Below are 22,814 nucleotides of genomic sequence, written 5' to 3'. Positions count from 1 at the left end.
GAAGCATGTAGATCCTGTAGGGCCTTTATAAGCTGAAGCTGTTGCGAAGGTTCAGGATTGCTTTGTGGCCGTTTAATAATAATGGCATGTTTCACTATATGATTGTCCAAGGTGGTTCTGCATCTTTCTGAATGTATCAGATCTGCTTCCCTCTGAGTTTCTTGTGTGCAACCAGTACAACCCTCTCAAGTTAGAAATACATCTGGTGGACCAAGTTATCTTGCTGCAAACAGTAAGCTGTGAATAACACTGGACAGGCTGATAAGACACTAGCTTGGTGGTAACATTAGTATCTGTGGGACTTCTATGTGAAGAAGAAAAATAGATTAAAATGCAGCTAGGAATTGTCTTCTGCAATCTACTTTTTGAACATATACAGCTTTGTAAAGATGTGTATTGTAGCAGCCAAATTTTTGCAGTTAACTTTGTTGTTAAAACCCAGATTATGGTTTGTTCTTATCTATGGCACATAAATGTGTGGTTTCTCCTGACATTCATGAGTCATTTTTGTTGAACTAATGCAGTAAAAAATGAGTGGTGAAAATATCATGCTGCTATGCTCTCACCTCAGAGGAATGCTACAAAAAAAAAAAAAAAATCCTGCTTCTTGCAACACACCTTCCATAAGGTAAATAAATGAAGGAGGAGTACTCCATATGTGTTATGGTACAGTCTAGTCTAACTGCTCTTAGGGACAAATTCTTTACTGTCTTTAGCACCAATAAAAGTAATTCTCTAATCCCCCAGCTCTTTCTTGGCCTCTTTTGAAAGCTGGACAAGGTAACATGTGAGAGGTTTTCTAGTCTTCAGAAGCAATTGCTATACCTCTGCTTCAATTCTACAGTCGTACCAATGTCTGTGCAATTTTATGCTTGCAGTGATTTACTGCAGTGCAGTTTCTCAGATTGCTCTGTAACTTCTCTTGCAGACCACACTTCTTATGGTTATACTCATTTACCATAAAGGACCCTTGCAATAAGAATTTCCCCATTGTCTTCTATTATAAGGTCATGCAGAGACCTCATTAAAGTTCTTTGCTGCTCCTCTGCTTCGTGGAAATTGCTCTAACACCATCATCTTTGCCTCACAGGAGCCAGACCTTCTTTTTTTTTTTTCTAATGCATCCAGCATATTTTCATTTTATCTTAGTATCTCCAGGTATCTATTCTTGATATCAGTTTTCCCTGTTTTATTTCCATTTTCTTTCCAGCTGTGTGGTGTGATTTGTTCTATGTTACAGTAGAATTTTTAAGTAAATTTTCAAGTCCTCACTTTAGTTCATACTCACCCCTACTCACTCATCCTTCTCATGGAGCTTATTCTCCCACTAGCACCCACAGAAGTGAGCTGCAAATATTCCACAATAGATTAGGTCCCACTTACAGAAGTAAATCTGCCAAAACCTACATCAGTGGGAGTTAGACATCTGACTGACTGCACGTTAGAGAGCTATGAGACCAAGTTCTGCTGACTTTTAGTAAGACTTACATAAGATTTTCAGATGTAAACAGGTATCCACTGATATTTAAAATATTACGCCTCTTGACTTCATGGCAATTCAGTTGCTGAATGTGACAGGCTATTGTTGAAACTCTCAGTGTCTTTCCTTCTGGACCTGTACACACTTCAAAGCCTCAGAAAACCAGTCTAGAGGTACTCTTGAAATTGGAAAGTATTTTTCCAAGACTGAGGCACTTTTGAAACTGTCGGTGAAAATTTTTATTTTCCCTTAGCCTGCATCAGTTCAATTTCTCACATAATTCTAAAGACAACGATTTTAATGTTTAGTATTCCTCCTCCCTGATCCAACCAGGAAACAGCAGAATCACCCTGGAGCCTTTCCAGGACCAAGTCTCCCATTCTTCTTTCCTCTGCTTGTTGAAGCTAATTTTGTTTGCTAAATTATCATTTGCTGTATGTGTGACTTGCATGTGAAGTTCAGCTGAGCAATGTAACCAGATTATTACATCATTACAGACTTTTTCGAATAAATTTGAGAACAGCCAACAGGCAGCTTATGCAAAAAGAGTGGAAGAAAGACTTGAGATAATGTTCTTTGTCATGGCAGGTGTTAATGAGGATTTCACCAGGGTGCAGTTGATCTTTTCCTTATTTCTTATGCAGTGATAGAAGTTAAACTGTTCATGTAGAATAACCTCTCAAGAGGCATCTGTGTGGATTTGGAGATAAACATTTACAGGGGTGTTCAGTCTTTTCTAAGAAATGTAAATAGCCCTATTCTTTCAGGATGTATTGAAAAATATCTCTTGGTCATTTTTGCAGTGTCCAAAGTAACTAATGCTGATGAGTGTGTTACTACTACCACTGAATGTGTGGAGTAATGTAGGCTGTGTAAAACAGTCACTCAGACAAAGCTCTGATAGCTCCACTGGTAAAGTTTGAAGGGTTTATCAAAAGTTCTAAGTTTGCAGGTTAGTGAAATGATGATACAAAATTGCATATAAAAAAACTTTTATACTTGCTTTTTATTTCATTAGTATCTGTGTGAATTTTCTAACTGCAGAGAGAAAGAGCTTTCCAATTCCTACACAATGAAATAGAAAAAGAAGAAAAAGGGTGCCAACACACCTGCTCTGCTGGGAATCTTCTGACCCCATCTTGAATGTATGAAAGACTGAAAGGTACTCTGCATCCAACGCTGAAACACAAACTCCGATTGTGGCATTCTGGTTAAGATGACAGCTATTATAAGAAAAGGACTGTATGCTTTTGTTGTGCAAAAGGTCTATCTGGAGGAGTTGTAACTCTCTAGCTGCCCCAAAAAACATCTTTCTCAATGCAGCGCCCTAACATTGCCAGAAGCCCCAGTAACACGTGCAAAATTAAGCGGTTCAAAGTTTTGCTAATCTGCTTGCTGTAGCCAAACCTGAAATGCTGAGTCCCTGAAGGGAGGAGCTGGCTGGCAGAAGCTCATGCATAGGCACCATTGGCCAGTTTTACAACATTGATCTTGTAGAGCACTCCAGCGACACAGTACTCTGGAGAATGGCCACCAGGTGATGGTGCCTTGCCAGGGAGCTGGCTCAGAGCAGAGCATCAGGAAAATATGCAGATGGGAGGTAGAAGTGTAAGATCTGGCTGATACCCTTTGACCCTCACTCACATGAGAAGGCTTTGTTAAATTTCTGGGACCTTAAGGGCTACATAAACTGAAGTGTCTTAGCAAACTGCATGCTTTTTCTAGTGGTCACAGTACGGAGTGTAGAGTTCTCAATGCAGAATAATTCAGATACTGTAATTTTAATTAAGAAGGTCTCACTTGCCCTTTCTGTCTAGCATTCACGGGGATGTTATGTACTGAAATAGGTTCTGCATTCTGGGATCTTTGTTGTGGTTACTTTTAATTTCTACATTGACTGAGTCCTGCAAACTCATTTCCAATTCCTTCTAGAGGAGGTTTCTTAAGAAATCAGGCTGTGGAAATATCAGTCTCACTGTTCTCTGTTTTCACAGAGAATTACATGGTCTGTATGCATTCCTTCACTTTCCAGTCTGTATTACCAGAACTGTCTTAAAACACCCGGAACCAAAGGAGTTTTATAGGCACTGGGGAAATTTTCAAAATTATTTTAATTTCATCTGTTCTTTGCAGCAAATAATTATTTGATTTTGAGAGTGGTTACCAGTGTATTAATTCTCATTGCAATGTTTTCATTTGTTCACTTTTCCATAGAAAAAATGTTTTAAAACTTTTTTTTTTCCCTTCTAAAAATATCCCAACACGTGGCCCTACTGATTAATCAACACTGTCAGCACAAAACCTCTTCTCCTGCCCACACAAAAATGAAACAGCAACTGGCCACAAAAAACGGAGAAAATTGCAGTAATTAAGGATAAAACAGGGTAAGAGAATTCTGATAGATGTGGAAGGGAGGTACAGCAACTGGGATTCAAAACTATTTTAAGAAAAATTAGTACAGTAATCAGAAACAAACCAAGGCTGTCCTAAGCAATCAAAAAAACCTTGGGTGCAGTACTTATTCATTGCAGTACTTACTCATGTGCAGAAAGCACCACATGTATGCTTGGCACCACATCTTCCAAGCACTTGCTGTGGGGTGTATTTCAAATGGAGACATTCTGCTCAGGGCCATTATAAATCATGTGACACGTACCAAAGACTTAGCAGAGAAGACTGTGATACTGACTACAGATCAAACCAAAAATATCTGGAGCAAGGAAAAAAACAACAACAACAAACAAACAAACAAAAAAAACCACCACTACCACTAAAAAAGCAACTTACGAAATTGAAATGCAAAAACTGGTTATGTCCTTTAGGGTATCCTCTACAACAACCTCCCCCCACGCTCAAAAAAAAAAAAAAGTAAGCAGGGAAACCAGTTCATCCATTACTTTCATAAACACAGTATTGGAATGTTCAATGCCTGCCAGGTTGGCCAGTCAAGCATGCCACTATGCTCAAATGAACTGTAGAGTGAAAAGATAATTAAAGGAAAAAAAAAGAAAGGAAATATTGAACTTAAAAATAAATATCAAGTGGAAAAAAAGTTTAAAGGAATAAAATGAAAAAAAAAAAAAGAACAACTCTAAAAGTGAGGCAGTATAGCTTTCTTATATAGGGGAGCATTAACTGAATTTAAAATAAAAGGTTGCCCAACATTTTCAGCTTGAAAATACCTAGCTTTCCGTTAAAACAACTTTTCTTATCTGGTGATTTCCATGCTTGCTGGTTGTTCCATCTGTTAGCCTGAAGTTTGTCTTGTTGTGCTCTCCTCACTGCATGCAGCTTTCTATGCAGTTTGATGTAACAAGCCATTGCAGTTGCAATGGTCAGGAAAGGGTAATAAAATATTGACGGGGTACAACAGTATAGTATTTGACTATCCCTGTTTTTTCTGACATTGCTTTTGAGAGGTGTTATGTGCTCGTGAGGATTACTAACTGCTCTCCAAATTGTGCACTAATTTTTTTTACAGATTTGCTAACATTCTTTAGGCAGCAGGCACTGCAGTCCTGTCCTCCAAGCAAGATGTTTTCCCTAGGATGGGAAACTTTATTTTTACAACTTTCCTAAATGCACACTGAAACAATGAGGCCTTCCCTAGAGAGAATGCTTGACTTTGGTAGTCTACTGCCATGAAAAATTTGTCTCAGCTGCTCACAGCCAGGTTGACTTCTGACTCTCCTGAATGTCAGAAGGAAACACAGTTCAAAACTTTATTGCTGCTGCTGCTGCCAGAAGACAATACAGTATTTTCAAAGAACTCCTGTAACAAATCCATAGAGTACTTTGAATTCGTCTAGTTGGTAATATACAGAACCATAAGGAAAAAACTACCTCCTCATTCTGTCTCTTCCAAGGAGGACATTAAAGTGACAGATTTAAAGGACATTTACAACTCCATTGAGCCAGAAGGACTTGATTGCATTTTTCCACATAGGAAGGAGGTGTTGGGTATGTGTGTGTTCTCAAATGATATGTAGCTGCTGCCTTCCTTTCCAGATGGCCTGTGATGTCATTGCTAAAGATCTTGAAATTTGTTTCATGAGGAAAATCATTTCATGGCCCTCTAACAAGCTTTAAAATGGTCTTTGCATAAATGTAAGACCAAGAAGACAGTAGAGCGAATGGAAGGTGACAGAAAGGGACAAAGATGAGGCTATTCACATCCCTGAATCAGTAAGGCAGGGACAAATGCTTTCTGCATGGTAAGCACAATTAGCTTATCTGTATCATGATTCTTAAAATTTCTATCTAGTGGCTGCTTACTATTGGACCAGTTCCAAAGAAGGAATCCTCTCTTTTGTTTTTGAGATTAGTCACATTTCTTAATGAACATGGGACCAGAAACACTGAAGATGAAATGTGTCACTTGGGAGAATGTGGTTTGCACCTGGAGGATGTCAGAAGTGCACATAGTCCTGCTGCTCAAGGAGAGAAGAAGGGGCCTTAACAGGTTTGTAGTTCTCTGCTCATCATCCCACAGAGATGAGCTCTATCTGTAAACAGTAGATACAGCCAGTGAAAAATATGGCAGATACGGCACCTGTTCCTGGAAACAGGCTGGACAACTCATCTGGAAGAGTAAAACAGCTAGCAGAGTGCTCCTGTGGTTCTGCATGAGCTAAAGGAACAGGCTTTCTTTAAGACAGTCTCCTGGAAGAGGGAAAAGTGGGACATCTATCAGCTGTTTATAGAGCAACGGGAGAAACCTTGGCAGTGTCTGATATTCCTGTACCATGGATGAAGAGAAAACTCCATCATGAGGGGCTCTGACTCCAAACCCACCCCATAGAGCTGAACTTGCTGCTTCTGAAACAAGCAATGCCCGCAGAAGGTACACCAGGATGCAGTAAATACACATCCTGCCTTGCTTCTCTCCTTGCCCTTCACATCCACTTGGGCAGTAAGGACTCTGAGGAGAACCTTTGCAGCTTTCTGTCAGCCTGGTGACTGCCATATACCCTTCACAGCACAGAAATGCCAGGGGTGTTGGACAGAGATCTGGATTATACATTTTATCAGCAGGGTTTCATTTTTGTTCCTTAAAGTCATCTGAAAAATAAAATAATTTAGCATGCAGATACAAGGGACTTATGTTTTCCCATGAAACCTGCCCATCATCTGATGAGGACAACACACACAGCACAGCTAATGAGCCCAGGTAGACTGAAACTGTATCCTGAACTGAGGTTTGAATTTTGTGAAATCCTGGTACAATTTTCAATAGGATTTTTTGCTATGTATGTCTGGAACAGGAACAGAGGCACTGATTTGTGCCAATAAATTTTTGCTTGAAAATATTCTTAATTGAAAAGTAACTCTTGTTTTTACTGTTGATGATGCAAATGTCCTACATATATTCAGTTACAATCTAGATTTTACTTACAGCTGCACAGAAATTGATAGGATCATTGCACAAACAGAAACCTATTGTGTCCACGAGAAAAATGCATCTGATGAAAAAATCATTTTTTCATGAGAATCTAACAGGTGAAAGAAAGCATTAAAGAATATGCTAAAGACATGCAGTTCTAGACAAGATGTGTGAGGCTTTACTGAAAGCATGGGAGTTAACTTTATAAACTCCCAAAGTAGTAAGCAAAGCTGTCAAACAAACAAACAAACAAACAAACAAAAATGGCAAGAATTTTCAATGAAAATAAGTAAAAAAAAGTACCCCGAATGGTGCAAAATTGACATTATTATTATTATTTGTGCAACAGAATTTTGGAATATAAATAAATGGAATTGCATAAGATGGCATTTAATAAAACAGGTTCAACACATGATAAAAGCATGTGGGAATGACAGTGAGATGTGAACAGAAATTACTGCAGTGTTATGTATCAACAGTGGCAAAGAGAAGGACTGTCTGGAAGAAAAATTTGTTTATATAAAATCAAAAGAAGTGAATGTCAGTATTAGAAGGAAGGATTATCCAGTATGTGAAGATGCTGAATCAAAAGGGCCATTGTCTGTGCCTGTTAATGCAGAATTCTTCAGTGAATATAGTCACAATATTTGCCTTCAAAGTATTTGTCTTCAGAAAGTATCAGGCATAAGACATTCCACTGTTCTCTACAGGAGACTCCAGAATATCAGAGAGTTCACAAATCTTATTTTTGTTTTGGGCAGGGAAAATCAGACTTAAACTTCAGGCTTCAGGGCTCAGGTCTGTCATCCCCTAAGTTTAGAACATTGTCTTCTAAGCCAAGAATATAGGTTTCTTCAACTGTGATAGTTGTCTGGACTCCCTTCTTAGTCCAAGCAAGAAAAAGATTCTTCTGTTCTTATCATTCATCTTGTCCAAAATAGGTCATGAACTTCTCCAGAGAGATGCCTGTTTCTTGATGTAGACTCTGAAGGGAGTTGCTTGTAACCAGCTCATGTGGAAAGAAATGTATTATATTATTTGAGACGGATAAAGTTTGATGAAATTAATCCTATTCCAGATTTCTACTCAGAGACTGAAACTGAGAAGAGCAGAGAGACACTTCCAAACCAAGCCCAAGATCTTTTGCTGATGTCTGTTCCTCAAATAAAGAAATAAAATTTAGGAATGGTGACCTCATTAGACCTATTCATTGATAGGGTTGCTTAAACAAGCTTATAAGGAAACTGCTGGATGGGTTCATGGAATAGATTCACAACTCTGAGCATGTATGGTAATATCACATAAACATCCGTGCTCCTGTTTCTCCACATTGTTATCCTCCTGGTACGTTTCTATGGGTGCTTTAAAAAGCTGACTGGAGTCAGCATCATCCAAGATGGAAACACACTGCAGTGGAGCATCAATTGAGAAGGAAGTTCTTGGAGCTGATTTCTGCTGTGAAGTTTTTCATGATTATGACTTTATCTGCTATGTTTCACACTGGTCAGAAATCCTCACTGAACACTTTCACACAGGAGCTGGGACAGGCATTCCTCTTTAAATTCCAATTTTAAAAAACCTCGAAGTATCAACAGCAAAACTGTGGACTTCATGACAGAAAAAAAAGCCATCTGACTCTTGGCATTTTACCAATGATTTCCATGGCTAAGAAAATCCACTTGACATACCTGCAAAACCAAGTACAAGATAATCATGCAACTTTTTTGCCTTAAAAGTGAATTTGTTTTGTACATTGAACAAAAAGTATTGCAGTCCTTGTTCATTTATTTTCTTCTTAACGTTATGCAATGTGATTCTGCTTGAGCAGTATATTCAATAAATGCTTGAGCATTTATATGAAATCTTTAATGCATCACCCTTAAAATCTTAACAGGCATCTTTGATATAAACTCTAATGTGGTCTCAGGATGTAAGATGTTCTATTTCTTATATTACAAAGACAAAATGTGTCTTTAAATCAAGGTAAAAGTGTAAGCACAAAACATGTATGAAATACATCAATGCTGCACCAATACTGAGAATTTTTGTTTTGTTTTGAACTCATGCGAAGTGAAGGACCATTTCACTGCTCTCTGGCAATGTTTCTAATACCAGAATAAACTATTCAAAGACAGGGTGATGTTTTCTGCTATGGGTGGCTGGAAAAGAAGGAAAAAACAGCACCTAAATTCCCATTCTGTCATAAGTTTGGATGCAGTTGGTGGTGAGGTGCTGGTAAGGAATTGCTCAAATGAGTCTGTTTCAAATTAGAAAAACTTTGCTCCTCAGGAGGTCCTATAGGAGTGGAAAGGAAGAATTGCAGATGGGCTCAGTGTGGTCATCCCTGTGTAGATAATGAATGAGAAACCTGCATGGTTGTATATGCGGAAAGAAAAACACTTAAGACTGTGATGAAAGGCCAGATGAAAAAGGAAAGTGTTATAATTCAAAATAATATAAAAGACAGCAGTAGACCATCTTTTCTTCTAGGGAGACAAGTTACTATATCACTTCCCTCAAATCACAGCAGGAATGATGGATTAGTTGGAAGGGAAAATTGGTGCCTGAGGCATTTTTGACTTCAGTGCTTTAAGTTGTCCATAATCCTTTGTAGCCTTCACCCAAACATGAAACCCTGTAATGATCATAGGGAATTACTAAGGGCAAGAAATGCTCTCCATAGTTATTTCCTGAAATCCAAGCCTGAAAGAAAGTACCAGTTTTCAGGTGCATGCCAGACCTTTTGTATTCATTGCACCTTCAAAAGGGGGGTACCTCTGGGCTGGACCCATGCCCAGCTAAAGAGGCGGTCTTCATTTTAAACTGCAAGTGAGCCTGGTGAAATGAAGGTTTTATTTTGGGTTCTGTGAAAAATGTTTTGTGTTCGTTTTACTATCTCCTTGGTTGAACAAACCTTAAAGTAAGCCTGAACTAACTTCTACTTTCAAGCTGAGCATACAGATATTACTTTGCCTGTGGCTTTATCAGGATGGTGAAAGAATCATTCAGGCCAGTAAATCCTGTTTCCTATTATTTTAGAAAACTACATTTTCTTGCATAATGTAATACAACGGCATTTTAAAACTATTTAGGAATCTGAGAGCATCATTCCTGTTCCAGAGCTTTTCCCTTCCCTTCCCTTCCCTTCCCTTCCCTTCCCTTCCCTTCCCTTCCCTTCCCTTCCCTTCCCTTCCCTTCCCTTCCCTTCCCTTCCCTTCCCTTCCCTTCCCTTCCCTTCCCTTCCCTTCCCTTCCCTTCCCTTCCCTTCCCTTCCCTTCCCTTCCCTTCCCTTCCCTTCCCTTCCCTTCCCTTCCCTTCCCTTCCCTTCCCTTCCCTTCCCTTCCCTTCCCTTCCCTTCCCTTCCCTTCCCTTCCTCCTTCCCCCTCCCTTTCCCCTTGCCCTACTAACAGAAACCTTCTAAGACAGGTTTTGACCTTGTTTTCCAGCTTTGGCCAAAATAAGTTTCCCTCTCGTATCCTATATTGTGTGACACATTGCACATACTAAGGTAAAAATGATCCCAAGTTTGAGCTTTGATCCCTGATAGGATTTGGCTCTGTCCAGACCCTTTCAGTTCTCCACCCGCTTACTATTTCTTGAGTTGAGGCAGGGTCAGACTGATGGCTGACGTGGAGATAAGGCAGAACTGGAGAGCAGAGGCAGAACTGGAGGGTAGAGACAGAACTATCTACTAAGACAAGGGAGTCCAGGTTGCAACATGTGATTGCAGACTGCACTGCTTTTGCTGCATACAGGATGTATGAAGTCAGGCAATGAAGACAGAAACAAAGGTGAGAAAAGGGTCCTGTAACCTTTTGCAAGCAGCATGCTGCAGTGCACCTACACCTGTCTTGTTCAGCTCTACACACACACACACACACACACACACTTACACGGAAAAAAAAAGGAAAGCAAAATTCTCCAATTTTCATAATTGCCAAGAAAAACTCACAGATAGGATCCGACCATGTCTGAGTAGGATATGCCCATAGAGGTCAGCAGCCATCATGCTTGGAAAAGTAAACTACTACTCTTGGTCCAGCAAAATGATATCCTACATTAAATACAATTATTTAAACATCATGATAGTCAGTGGGATCATTATTCATTTGACAAAGATGGAGAGTCAGAGAATGGCACAGTTTACTGTGCCATTAATTGGTGACCTTTGGGAGATGCTGCATCTTAGGTTTCTCCCCTTAGTCAAAAAGGAGCCAAGGTCAAGATCCCTTGGGCACAGTCTGTGAAAGCTGAGCTGATGGGATCATAGAGAGCACATATCATACTCTAAATCTCTATAAAATCTGCTATGAGCTGCTCTTGTTTAGGTGAACGCTTGGGATTTATTTCAATAGGTGGAGTTCGGAAGAACACCACATCCTCTTCTCTACTTGGTTCTTGGAACACCAACAGGGATGATCTAAGTTGTGTGGCAAGTGGAAGACATAATCTGGCTAACAGCTACCAAGGCTGAACCTGGCTGAATGTGACATCCACTGTGCCTTCAGGTTCATGAACGGGGTGGATTAAAGCATCAGAAGAAACTGCAAACTGGTCTGTCTCAGGTCAAGGAAGAAATTAGCAATGAGCCATGGAAGGATATGCTTTCTGGGGCATGTAATTGAAGATCACATGGCAAGAAATTGTACAAACTGTTGCAATCATTTCTGGAATATATCCCTTAATTTAGCTTTTTACATGCTTTGTGAAGGATAAAGTTCAGGGTTTTAGATAATAAAACACTGTTTTATGAATAAATAGTTGTAAGAAAAAGGGTCAGGAGAACATACTAGAGCAGGGGGCCGAGGACAATAGCTTTTCTTTGCTACTTCTAACATCCTTTCACTTCAGTATAGTGGATGAAATTCCCATATTCATGATTTCTTACATGAACTTTCTTTCTCTTCATTTTCATTCTGAATACCATCACATTTTCAGCAGCAGAAAAGTGAGCTGGCAGTAATTCTCAGTTCATTTTTTATTGTAAAAATTAAATTGGGTATGATGAGCTTTTGTAAAAGAAAGCGAGAACTGAAAATATCCAGAAAGTCACAAACTACCGCCAAAAAGACATTTGGGAAGGGGTGAGGCTGTTTAAACTTACATTCTTCCCACTCTGGGCCAGCTGTGTTTCTCTTCTTCTCTCATACCCATCTTGTAAGCAGATGGAGTATTTTTAAGTGTTAATATAATGGAAAATAAGCCAAACTAGATTCTTAAAACAGCTCCTAATTTAGTGCAGTTTAGCTTAAAGCAGCCTGGTTCTACTAAGTAACTGCTGAGTAGTATAGCCAGACCAGGTGAGGAAAAAACTAATTTGGCTTTTTTTCATTTTCAGGGTATTTTGGTGATGAATACTGAGGATAGAGCTAGGACAGGAAAAAAAAAAAAAAGAGAGAGAGAGAAAAAAAGATAACGAGTCTCTTCACCTGTGTCTTGCATTTTAGCTTTAAATAGTTGCTAATACTTGCACAGAAGATGCACTGGATGAAAACAAAAATGAAACAATACAACAAACAAACAACAACAACAAAAAGACAAAAGGAGGATACACTTGGACTTAAAGTCCACTGATGAGTTCTTTAGTATCTTTCCCCCACTCCTTGCATGGATGAAGATACAGAAGATGAAGATTTGCTGAGATCACTGCTTCACCCTCTTCCTGAAGACAAGTAAAACACCACATGGTCATGGTTCTGTATGGGGTGGTAGAGGGCTTTTGTGCCTGGATTGGTACACTTCCATGACAGAAATCTGAGATGGTGATAAGCAGAAACACTGATGGGACTTATACCTTGTCATCAGACTCCCATGAATACACCCTGAGCCAGAAAGGAAAATTCTCCCCTCTGTCAATCTATCAGTATTTGCTGCTAAGGACTCTAGGAGTTGTGCTAGGGCATTCACACTAGCAGATGAGCCAGACAAAAGCAGAGCAATGTTTGTCCAAGAGCATCCATTTAAGCACTAATTAGGCAAAGTACCCTGACTCCCTGCTCATTCATCTGTAAATCAGAAGTAATTTCATTTCAAACATTACCCAATAAGACAGAAGATAGTTTAGGAATGTTTATGTATTTGTTGCTAATCACATGGAAAAAAACAACACACAAGTCAAACCATGTCAGCCCTGCACAGTTCCGCTCCACAGATGCCTGATGGGCTCCAGGCACTCTATAGATCAGTTGCAAAGTAAAGCAGTGTCTATACATCTGCACTAAATACAGAAAATATACAGGAAACACTGCCAAAGGTGAGTGCCAATTGCCTTGAAGAGACTTAAAGTTGGGATCCCAGGTCTGGAAGTACTACTTCCCTACCATGATTTAAGCACTGCATTCTGAAAAGTATAAACAGGAACTTTCAATCTCCCTTATTCTGATATATTATTATTATTTATTTTCTTCCAAAAGGGGACTTTTGAGTGCAATGTAATGCCAACAGTTCTATATAATCCTCCCTGTGCACACTGAAAAGAAGTGAAGGTATCTGCTGTTGAAGCACCAAGGTGAGAACACAGCAGACACAGGTGTGCAATGCTGGTGACAGAAGGAGGATTGTGGGTTTGGAAATTCCCCCACTTCCCATGTTTGTCACCATTCTTCCTAGAACATGAGTTTTACATGCTCAACTTAAGTGAAAAGGAATTGGCAACTGATGCCCAAACAGCCTTGCTGGGGTCTTAGGTACCTCACACAGATTGCTCCTGCCAACCCATGCCTCAATTTCTAATGCTGTCCCCAAGACTGAAGTTGCACTGAGTCAATGCCCTGAGGGGTAGCAGAGGGATTTGAAGATTTCTGTGGCTTCACTTGTGGCAGAAACTTGAATGTCTCCTCCAAGGAAGACTCCTCCTTGAAGGACCTCCTCCACCGCTTCCTAATCCTCCACTACCTCCTCGTTCATCTATGCCTCATCCACCTCCAACACCTCTTCCTTCTTCTCCTCCTCCTCTTCCACTGCCTCCTCCTTCTTGGCAGAAACTTCCTGGCCAAATGGCTCAGTGTGCCCCTGGCTAGGGCATGGTGGTAGCAATGATGGTAAGCCCAGCCATGTCAAGACCAGTTGCGAGGGACCAGGTGAGCAAAGGTGGCTTCTCTGGGGGAATCTGTTTGTGAGCACTGCTCATCGCTCATAGCTCTAGTTCCATTTGACACTCATCAGGACCATGTCTCCGTGGCCCTGAAAGGCAGCAGCTGCGGGTCCCAGCATCTTCCTGACTCTCTGTGATGCATTACCTGTCCCCCGCCTGGCTGTCTAGTGATTGTTAGCTGTTTTGCAACTAGCTTGTCATCAATAGAGGGTGTGTCTTCTCCTCCCTATATACGGGCCAAAGGGTAGCAGTGGGAGGAAGGGTGTAGGAGATGGTACTGCAAGTGGCAGTGACAGAATAAGAGAAAGTGGCAGTGACAGAATAAGAGAAAGTAGCAGTGGTTGAGGAAGAGGAGGCAGTGGACAAGGAGGATACAGTGTTGGAGGAGGAGGTGGAGGAGGTAGAGGAGGCAGTGGCGGAGGTGGAGGAGGCAATGGAGGTGGAGGTGGTGGTGAGGTGGAGGCGGTGGTGGAGGTGGAGGAGGCAGTGGCGGTGGAGGAGGGGCTGGAGGTGGAGGAGTTGTTATAGGACAAGGGAGGTAGTGGATGAGGAGTCAGAGGCAGTGGACAAGGATGAGGAGGCAGTGAAAAAGGATGAGGACGTTTTGGACAAGAAAGGGAGGCAGTAAGGTTGGAGGAGGAGGTAGTGGAAGAGTAGGTGGTAGAGGATTCATAGAATTAATATTTTTGGAGGAGACCTTCATGTTTCTGCCACAAGTGAAGCCACAGAAATCTTCAAATCCCTCTGCTGCCCCTCAGGGCATTGCCTCAGTGCAGCTTCAGTCTTGGGGACAGCATTGGCAATTGAGGCATGGGTTGGCAGGAGCAATCTGTGTGAGGTACCTAAGACCCCAGCAAGGCTGTTTGGGCATCAATTGCCAATTCCTTTTCACCTAAGATGAGCATGTAAAACTCGTGTTCTAGAAAGAATGGTGACAAACATGGGAAGTGGAGGAATTTCCACACCCACAATTCTCCTTCTGTCACCAGCATTGCACAGCAGTGTCTTCTGTGTTCTCCCTCAGTGCTTGAACAGCAGATACCCTCATTCCTTTCAGTGCACACAGGGAGGATTATTAAGACCAAACGGCACAACATTGCACTCAGAAGTCCTCCTTCTCACACACACAAAAAACAAAGAGTGAGGAAGATTGCAAGCACCTGTTTTTTCCACGTCTTCCACCTCCTCCTTCACCTCTTCCACTTCCTACTCCTCCTCTACCACCTACAAAGTCCTCTTTGTCACACAAAAGCACAAAGAGGGAGAGAGAGTGCTAGGACCTGTATTCTTCCACTGCCTCCTCCTTCTCCACCAGCTCTTCCTCTTTGCAGAATCTTCCTGGCCAAAAGGCTCAGCATGCCCTTGGCTAGGGCATTGGGGTAGCAATGATGGTGGGGCCAGCGATGTTAGGAGCAGTTTCCAAGGACCAGGTGTGCAAAGGTGTGCAACTGTTATAGCAGGAATCGTAATGAGGATTTTCCCATTCCTTTCTTCATTTTATATTGAGTTCATCCATGGCTTGCTTTCATGTTCTAGATCATCTGTCATTCCCCTAGAACGTGGAAACAAATTTTCTGAAGACTGCATTGATTTATGTACTAGAAATTAAAATCTTGAAGTCTAACATCTGAAAGAGTTTAATTATGAGAACGCATTTCCTAAAATGAGAGCAAGGCTTATTGCTAGTCACCTTGTGGCAAATATTCTGCCCATGTAAGTCTTGCAAGCTGCTGCCGTTTCAATTTTAATACCAGTCTGAGACAGAACACCATGCAGCTTTGATCTAGCATATAGATCCAGGGACCTTTTGTGCTTGAAAGAAGAGAATAGATCTGTGGCCTTAGAGTAAACATCAGAATTCAGAAAGCCAAGGAGTGGAACAAGATGGCAGTTTGAGAAAAAAGGAAGGGAGTGCAAAGATAAGGAAAGGAGTCAGAAAAGGAAAAACAGAAGTATTTTAGAACATCATTCAAGGGATATAAGTCAAGAAATAAGAAAATGAATAAAAGGAGAAGTGTGAAGAAGGTGGGAAAGACACAAAGTGACATAAACAAGGCTCAGTAAAAGGAACAATAAAAAACAGAATGTAGAGAGAGGAAGGGAGTCATAAATGGAAAAGAGGTAGTGGCTGCAACAAGGTAGTAGACATAACAGTATGTTTTACATGAGGCTGCATAGCCAGGCAGAAGAGCTGCACAGATTGCAGACACGCAACCCACACTGAATAAACCATATGCTCCAAAGTTCAAACACAAACTCACCCACAGTCAGCCATATGCACGCCTCCACATGCACATTTTCCAGAAAAATGACACTCAAGGCTCACAGTTCAGTCTAAGATTTTTAAGCCATAAAGAAAAATATGAGTACGTATTCATTACATTGACACTATCTGGGCTAAAGAGGAAAAGCTATTAAATCTTCGATGAGGTCTTTTGTTTCTCTTCTCCCTAAAAGTATATTAAGACTTGTAGCATGGACTGTCTCTGCCACAATGGAAATTATGTATTATGTAGTGCTAGACCTTGCCACTTGATGTGCGAGTATGTGAAGCAGCAGATGCTGCAGATGGGCAGGGGAAGGGAAGTTGTAGCCTCTTCAGGCCTCATCTCCAGATCAGCCTCTTCCATTCTAACAAAACAAAACAAAGAACCTTTGAAACACATCTTAATCATTTTTCTTCTCTTGTTGGAAGTTCAGCTTTCCTGAGCATGTTCAGTGTGTAGCTTCAGGAGATGGTGACTGTAGGTTACATGATTAAAGGCTTATCTTCAAAACCCCGGAGGCATACAGCAGGAGAACCCCAACAGCCTGATCAGGGAAAGGAGTACCCGGGTCTGGTTCCTGACATGGCTGTCACAGGAAGGATCAGCCCTATTACCTGGTGCTGAAATCCATCAAGATTATAGATTCATAGAATGATTTGAGTTGGAAAGGACCTTTAAGTGCATCTAGTTCCAATCCCCCTGCCATTGGCTGGGACATCTTCCACTAGATCAGGTTGCCCAAAGCCCCAGCTTGGCCTTAAACCCTTCCAGATGAGTTATTATGAAAAGCTATCTGGGGCACCTTTTAGACCGAAGGGGTCATGGCCTATACGGGCATGGTACTCATTATGGGATACTGGAAAGAACATTTTGGGATGGTACAAGACAGGTTTATTAATTGGATTATTAGGAGAAGGACCAGTGGTTGGAAAAGAAGGAATAGAAGGGGGTTGGAGAGGAATAAGTGTGGGTAAATAGAGGGAAAATGGGGGTGCATGTAAACCAGCTGCTGGTCAGTATATTTGTCTAGACATGCCATGTGTCTGATGAGTGCAGTCTATCCTGTCTTCCTTCCTGTTAAGCTCTATTTCTGTCTGTATTTATGGTGAGGAGATGGCCAAGCCTGCGTGTGTGTGTGTATAGAGGGCTAAGTACCAGCAGCAGGAGTGGGGGCCATGCATCTTAGGGGCCCATGTGTCTGCGGTATCAGCATCTGGAAAGGCTGGAGCATGTGCGTGCTGTCTGGGTACATAAGTCAGTGTGTAATTGCCTGTGACTATAAATCTGGACAAGTGGACAGGTAGGACAAGTGGCTTTTTAGCCATGTATTAAAGAAAACATAAAACTGGGCCAGATACTAGAGAGACCAGGGGCTGGAAGCTGGCTAGTGGAGGGACCAGAAGGTCCAAAGTAGCTACTGCAGACTATGGGGTCTGGAATTTGGCTACAGGTGAGGTCATGAGTCTGGACCAGCTACCAGAGACACTTGTTCACACATATGTGTCTCTGCATGAGGCAACTGGGACACCATGGGGTCCAGAGCCAGCTACTGGGTAGACTGAACATCTAATGCCAGTTACTGAATGGCTCCACATACTGTGGGTGTGGGTGTGGGTGTGAGTGTGGGTGTGGGCGTGAGAGAGAGAGAGAGAGGAAGAGAAGGGGTCTAAGTAGCAGTATCTGCAGAGGCAGTACAGGCCTTGTGTTCATCTGTGCAGATGCCAACTGGAAAACCTGGGATGCAGAGTTCAGCAACCGGATTGTGGCTAAGAATATCTAAGACCAGCCGCTGGTGGGATCCATATTATATATGTGTTATGTATTTTTCACTTACTGGATTTTATCCTGACCAGTTGTAAAGGGGAACAAGATGAAGCTTTTGGTGCCATTTTTCATTTGTGTGGGTGCTATGCTTTATGCCTGTGTTAATCCATGTATAAGTTTATAAGTATAATATGCACGCGTGCCCGGTGGACATAAATGCGTGCCTGGTGGACATACATGCTCAGCCTCAGTAGTGGCAGAACCTGAGGACATGGAGGTGCAGTAGTTTTGCCACTATCAGATCTGGCAGCTCCTAGATGTTGATGGCACATAACCCACTACAAAGGTTTTCTGTAGACGCTGTGAGTGTAGGACAGAGATGTAAGAAATGTACCTTGCTTGAATGAGATCTCTTTTGTACCACATCTACTCCCATGGTGATAGACTCTTGTTAACTTCTGGCATTTCCCACTTTGCAATGACCATGTTTTCCTTAGCTGTCCATACGTCAGTTGCCTCTACTGTCTTTTTGACAGACACACACCAAAGATGTGTTTTGAAGCATCTTGTTGAGAAGGATATTAACTCAGCATTGGATCTCTGTACATGGCACGTAGCCCTTCCTAGAGTGCATCACTCCTTCTTCTGCACCAGTACAAACTCGGTGTGTTGCATGGGGCACAGGAGGTGGACAAGTACGTTCTTGATCCAAGATCATGCCATTGCGCTTCTCTCCAGCTGAGGCATACTGGGACCTTCAGGGCCCTGGGATAGGCTTAGGAGGCTGCTGAGATTCATTCTCTAGGACTAGAACTGAAGGTAGTGGCTCTGTTAAGCAGTGATAATTTCATAGTTACTGAAGGAGTTAAGGCTGATGAAGTTCTTACAGTCCAAATCCTGGGTTTCACCTTATTTAAGAAATTGACCTTTCTCTTTTATCCCGAAGTTCGTTCCCGTAGGGTCAAACTGCTTCCTGCCTTGGACACCTAGATAGCTTTCTCTGCTGATAGCACTGGAGCCTGTGAATGACTCACCAAACTGCCAGTCATAACCCTGTCCGTAGGAAGACTTGCCTTCACTGAAAGATCATCAAAAAGATTGAAAGCTATACTTGCTATATTGCTGCTTTGAGGCTTTTGAAGTGGAGGCCTTCAGGTCATCAGAGCAATCCCAGCCATGACTCAAGCTGCATCTGCACACTCACTGAGTACAATACTTATTGCTTAACAGCTACCGTTATGAGCTCTGTCTATAACTTCACTGGTCACTATGAAAGATAAGTGGAAATTAGTTCCTTTGTGTGTTACTTTGCAGAACATGAGGAAGGGCAAGGTGATGGTGTCCTTTAATTATACTTGAAGAATAAGAAGTTATTCATCCGCATATAACATATACATATGTGGAGCCAGAAAGTGGACATTTGTGTAGATAACACATCTTGAAGAATGTCACCCGTACATAAGCCCACATTTTATTCCAGAATATATCAGAAAAGTTTTAAACAGAAAGTTAAAATATTTCAAATATATTGTGCAGCAGGGAGGCATGCAATTAGCATATAATTTTCCAAAAAAAAAATAGATTCAATGGGGGAGAAAAAAATAAGTTTGGGTTGTTTTAATTCAATGTAAGGAGTACAAGTTCTGAGTAAACTACTTCTTCAAGAGGCCAGTTCAGTGTGAAGAAACATTTTTGAGCTATTAACCTTGATTTTTTAAATTCATCTGTAATAGGAATAAGGACTCTGGAAGATCTCTTTCAGTATATGTGCAGGCTTATCTACTTGAGAGACTGAAAAAGACTTCTCTGTTCTGGCACAGAAGGACAATGAAATGCTGGTACATGAACCGCTTCTGCACTCAGAAATTTCATCAGTTAATTTAAGTTAGAGAACAACTGAAAAAGGCTGAAAAGTAACTTTTTTGTTTATTTGTTTAATTTGCTTTAATTCTTCACTGATTACACTAACACTATTCAAGGGCTCCACACATTTAGCTATAGAAGTTTCTAAGCTGATCTGTTGAATCTGTATGACCTCTGTGTGCAGAGATAGCTATAAAAAGAGAAAAGACAGAATCAGCTAGACTGCTGATTCTGTTCAATGTAAAAAAGAAGATGAGCGAGACTTTTAATTTCCAGCTTTATACACAGTGCCGACAGGAAACAGTGCATTTTATTTATATGAGTGTGTTAATTTTGGTTCAGAAGTTAATAGCATAAATCCCTTTGTGGGACCTGTCATACATTGAAACTAAATCATCCCCTGCGGTGTAATAGGAAAGGGGGACTATGGACTCAGGAGAGCCATTTCCCTGTCATTAGCAAATTTCATCCTTATGTCTGGATACCCAGTACACTGTCCACAGCATGACTGAATCTTTTTTGCTAGCTTCAGAGAATGTTGTTACCTTTGAAGAGCACAATAATTTAGCAATTTAAAATTCTGTTTTTAAAAACTCCTTCGAGAGGACAGTCTGAGAATATTTCCATTCCCCTGTGTTTGCAAACCATTCTGCCATTAAGGTACCTGAGTTTTGTTTGTGTCTCACCACTAGTCTACTATACAGCCTGCACTGACTTTCTCTTCCTTGGATTTTCATCTGCAAACTGACAATATCTACTAAAGTACTTTCAGAGCCTAGGATGAACAATATTAATGGATGATGAGGGATAGTGGCAGTGCACTTTTTTAGGGACTTCTGAACACTGCAGGGAGAAGTGCTGAAGTTTGTTTCTCTAAAACTCTCCCTCTGTCTCTCTTTCCAGATGGTTGGGCTGGAATTGCCAATTAAAAACAAAGAGAACATTAGGGAAATGAAAGAGAAGAAAAGTAAGATATACAGAGCAGCAATTAGAAAAGAGACAGCTAAAATAGGTTCATGATGGCAGAGATTCCTTCATGTTTGTGGAATGTGTGTAAGGTGAGGCTTTTCTACTGTAAAGCCAATTTTGTATTAATAAATGGCCCCCCACATTCTTTCATCCTGAAGATAATGTGATGAAATGAGTAGATCTGAAGTAGTCTGGGAACAGCTGAGCAATTACAGCTGGGTCTGCTGTGAGCAGAGGAAGCAAGAAAAGGTCAGCCTATTTATGAAACTTGTGTGTTGCTGGTTCGCACAGAGTTAAGTGCTTGAGCTTCTATTTGTGCCTTTGGAAATCTCCCACAAAGCCTCCCAGGAGGCATGTTTGCGAGAAATTTGCATCAGCTTAGAGTAAACTGGTTTAAAACAATAATGAATTGAAACTATTATAAACTCTTGTGTGACTATTTCACTGTTCACCAAAGTGCATGGCCATACGGAATTTAATCCACAGGTCTCTCTCTACATGAAGGCATATGATTCGTCACTGATTCAGCTGAACATGTGGACATTCTTAACATGCTTTAGAAATGAGTTACATTGATTTACTACCATAAGCTAAATTGATTATAGAAAATGTTAAAACGTTGTGGACACCAGCACCAAAAGTTAGGAAATACCCCACTTAAGGTGACCATTATAACATGCACATGTTGCAGTCCTTTGTCATGAGATCACATCACATTCTCTCCAAAGACACCCCCCACTCAGAGCATGGTGTTCAGTTACTGACAAGTTTTTGGTGTTTGGGTTTAATCCTCATTGTTCAGTGTGTGGTCCCTGCATTACTGATTGCTGGTCAGCCCTGCGTACAAAGGCAAAACTCTGAGTCTCCATGTAGGTTTTGTATGGAACATGTCCTGTGAACATGAGTGCCAAGCGGTAATAAATAAGTGGAAGTGGAATAAATAAGTTCTTGCTTGCTTTTACAGCACCTCCCATCTGCAAAGCACAGCTCTTGCTGGCTCAGCTCACCACTCTGCAGACCAGAGGAGGTGGCAGAGATGCATGGAGAAGTGTGGCAGTCTTGCTGGACTTGCTTGTCCTGCCCTGCCCTGAGGTGCCACCATCACCCCTCCTACTTCAGGGCTGTGTTGTTCATTTCCAGAATGGTGGTGCAGAGCTGCCCAGCCCGATGCAAAAACAACCTGGGGCTGTCAGGGCTCAGGACTCTGCATCCAACATGCAGCAGGCACTGTGCAGCTGTACTTCTGCCTCTGCAGCAAATACCACTTTTCTGACGTGGAAGCATTGGCTCAAGCAATTTCAGGCACTTATATTCTTCTCCCCTCCCGGTTTACCCATGACCCTCCGAGCCTGACCTTGTCCTGTTCCTGCTTCCCCTACACTTCAGCTCCCTCATCTCCACCTCGTCTCTCCCTCATCTCAGTTTCCAGACAGTCACCAGCTGCTTCCTTCAGTCCCAACCTTCCTTTCTATTTCTAGTCCTCTCTTTCAACCTCTCCACATGATGTTCTGTCACGACATGTCTCTACCTCTCCATCGAGCACTGGCTGCTGGTCATCCTGGCACCAGCTTCTTGATGAAAGTCCTGCCATAAAGTTACACTAAGGATAAAACTGAATTTTTCTGCCATATTTTTTTTCCTGGCTAATAGACGAATTTTTTGTTTTGTTTGTTTTTAAAAAAATGTATGAACTGCCCCTCCAGCATCTCATTCAACATTTCCAGCAGTGGCTCAAGATCAGCACAGTTCATTAAAACAGAGTTGAAACATATGATAGGAAGGGCAGAGCAACATTTAGTGTAGGTGTCCTTTTGAGCTTCAGTTGCAATATCCCCATGTGGCCTTCATTTCCAGAGATGAGGGAAGTGAAAAGCAAGACAGTACAGTAGATTATAATCTCTATGCCAGGTTATAATGCTGTCCTGTCCTGAGAGACAAAGTGCCATACCCAAATATATATGGTCATGCCCACCAGTAATCACTAGTTTGTTCGCT

Source organism: Anas platyrhynchos, chromosome 1 (assembly GCF_047663525.1).
Source record: "Anas platyrhynchos isolate ZD024472 breed Pekin duck chromosome 1, IASCAAS_PekinDuck_T2T, whole genome shotgun sequence".
NCBI lineage: Eukaryota > Metazoa > Chordata > Aves > Anseriformes > Anatidae > Anas > Anas platyrhynchos.
This window is presented reverse-complemented; position numbering follows the sequence as displayed.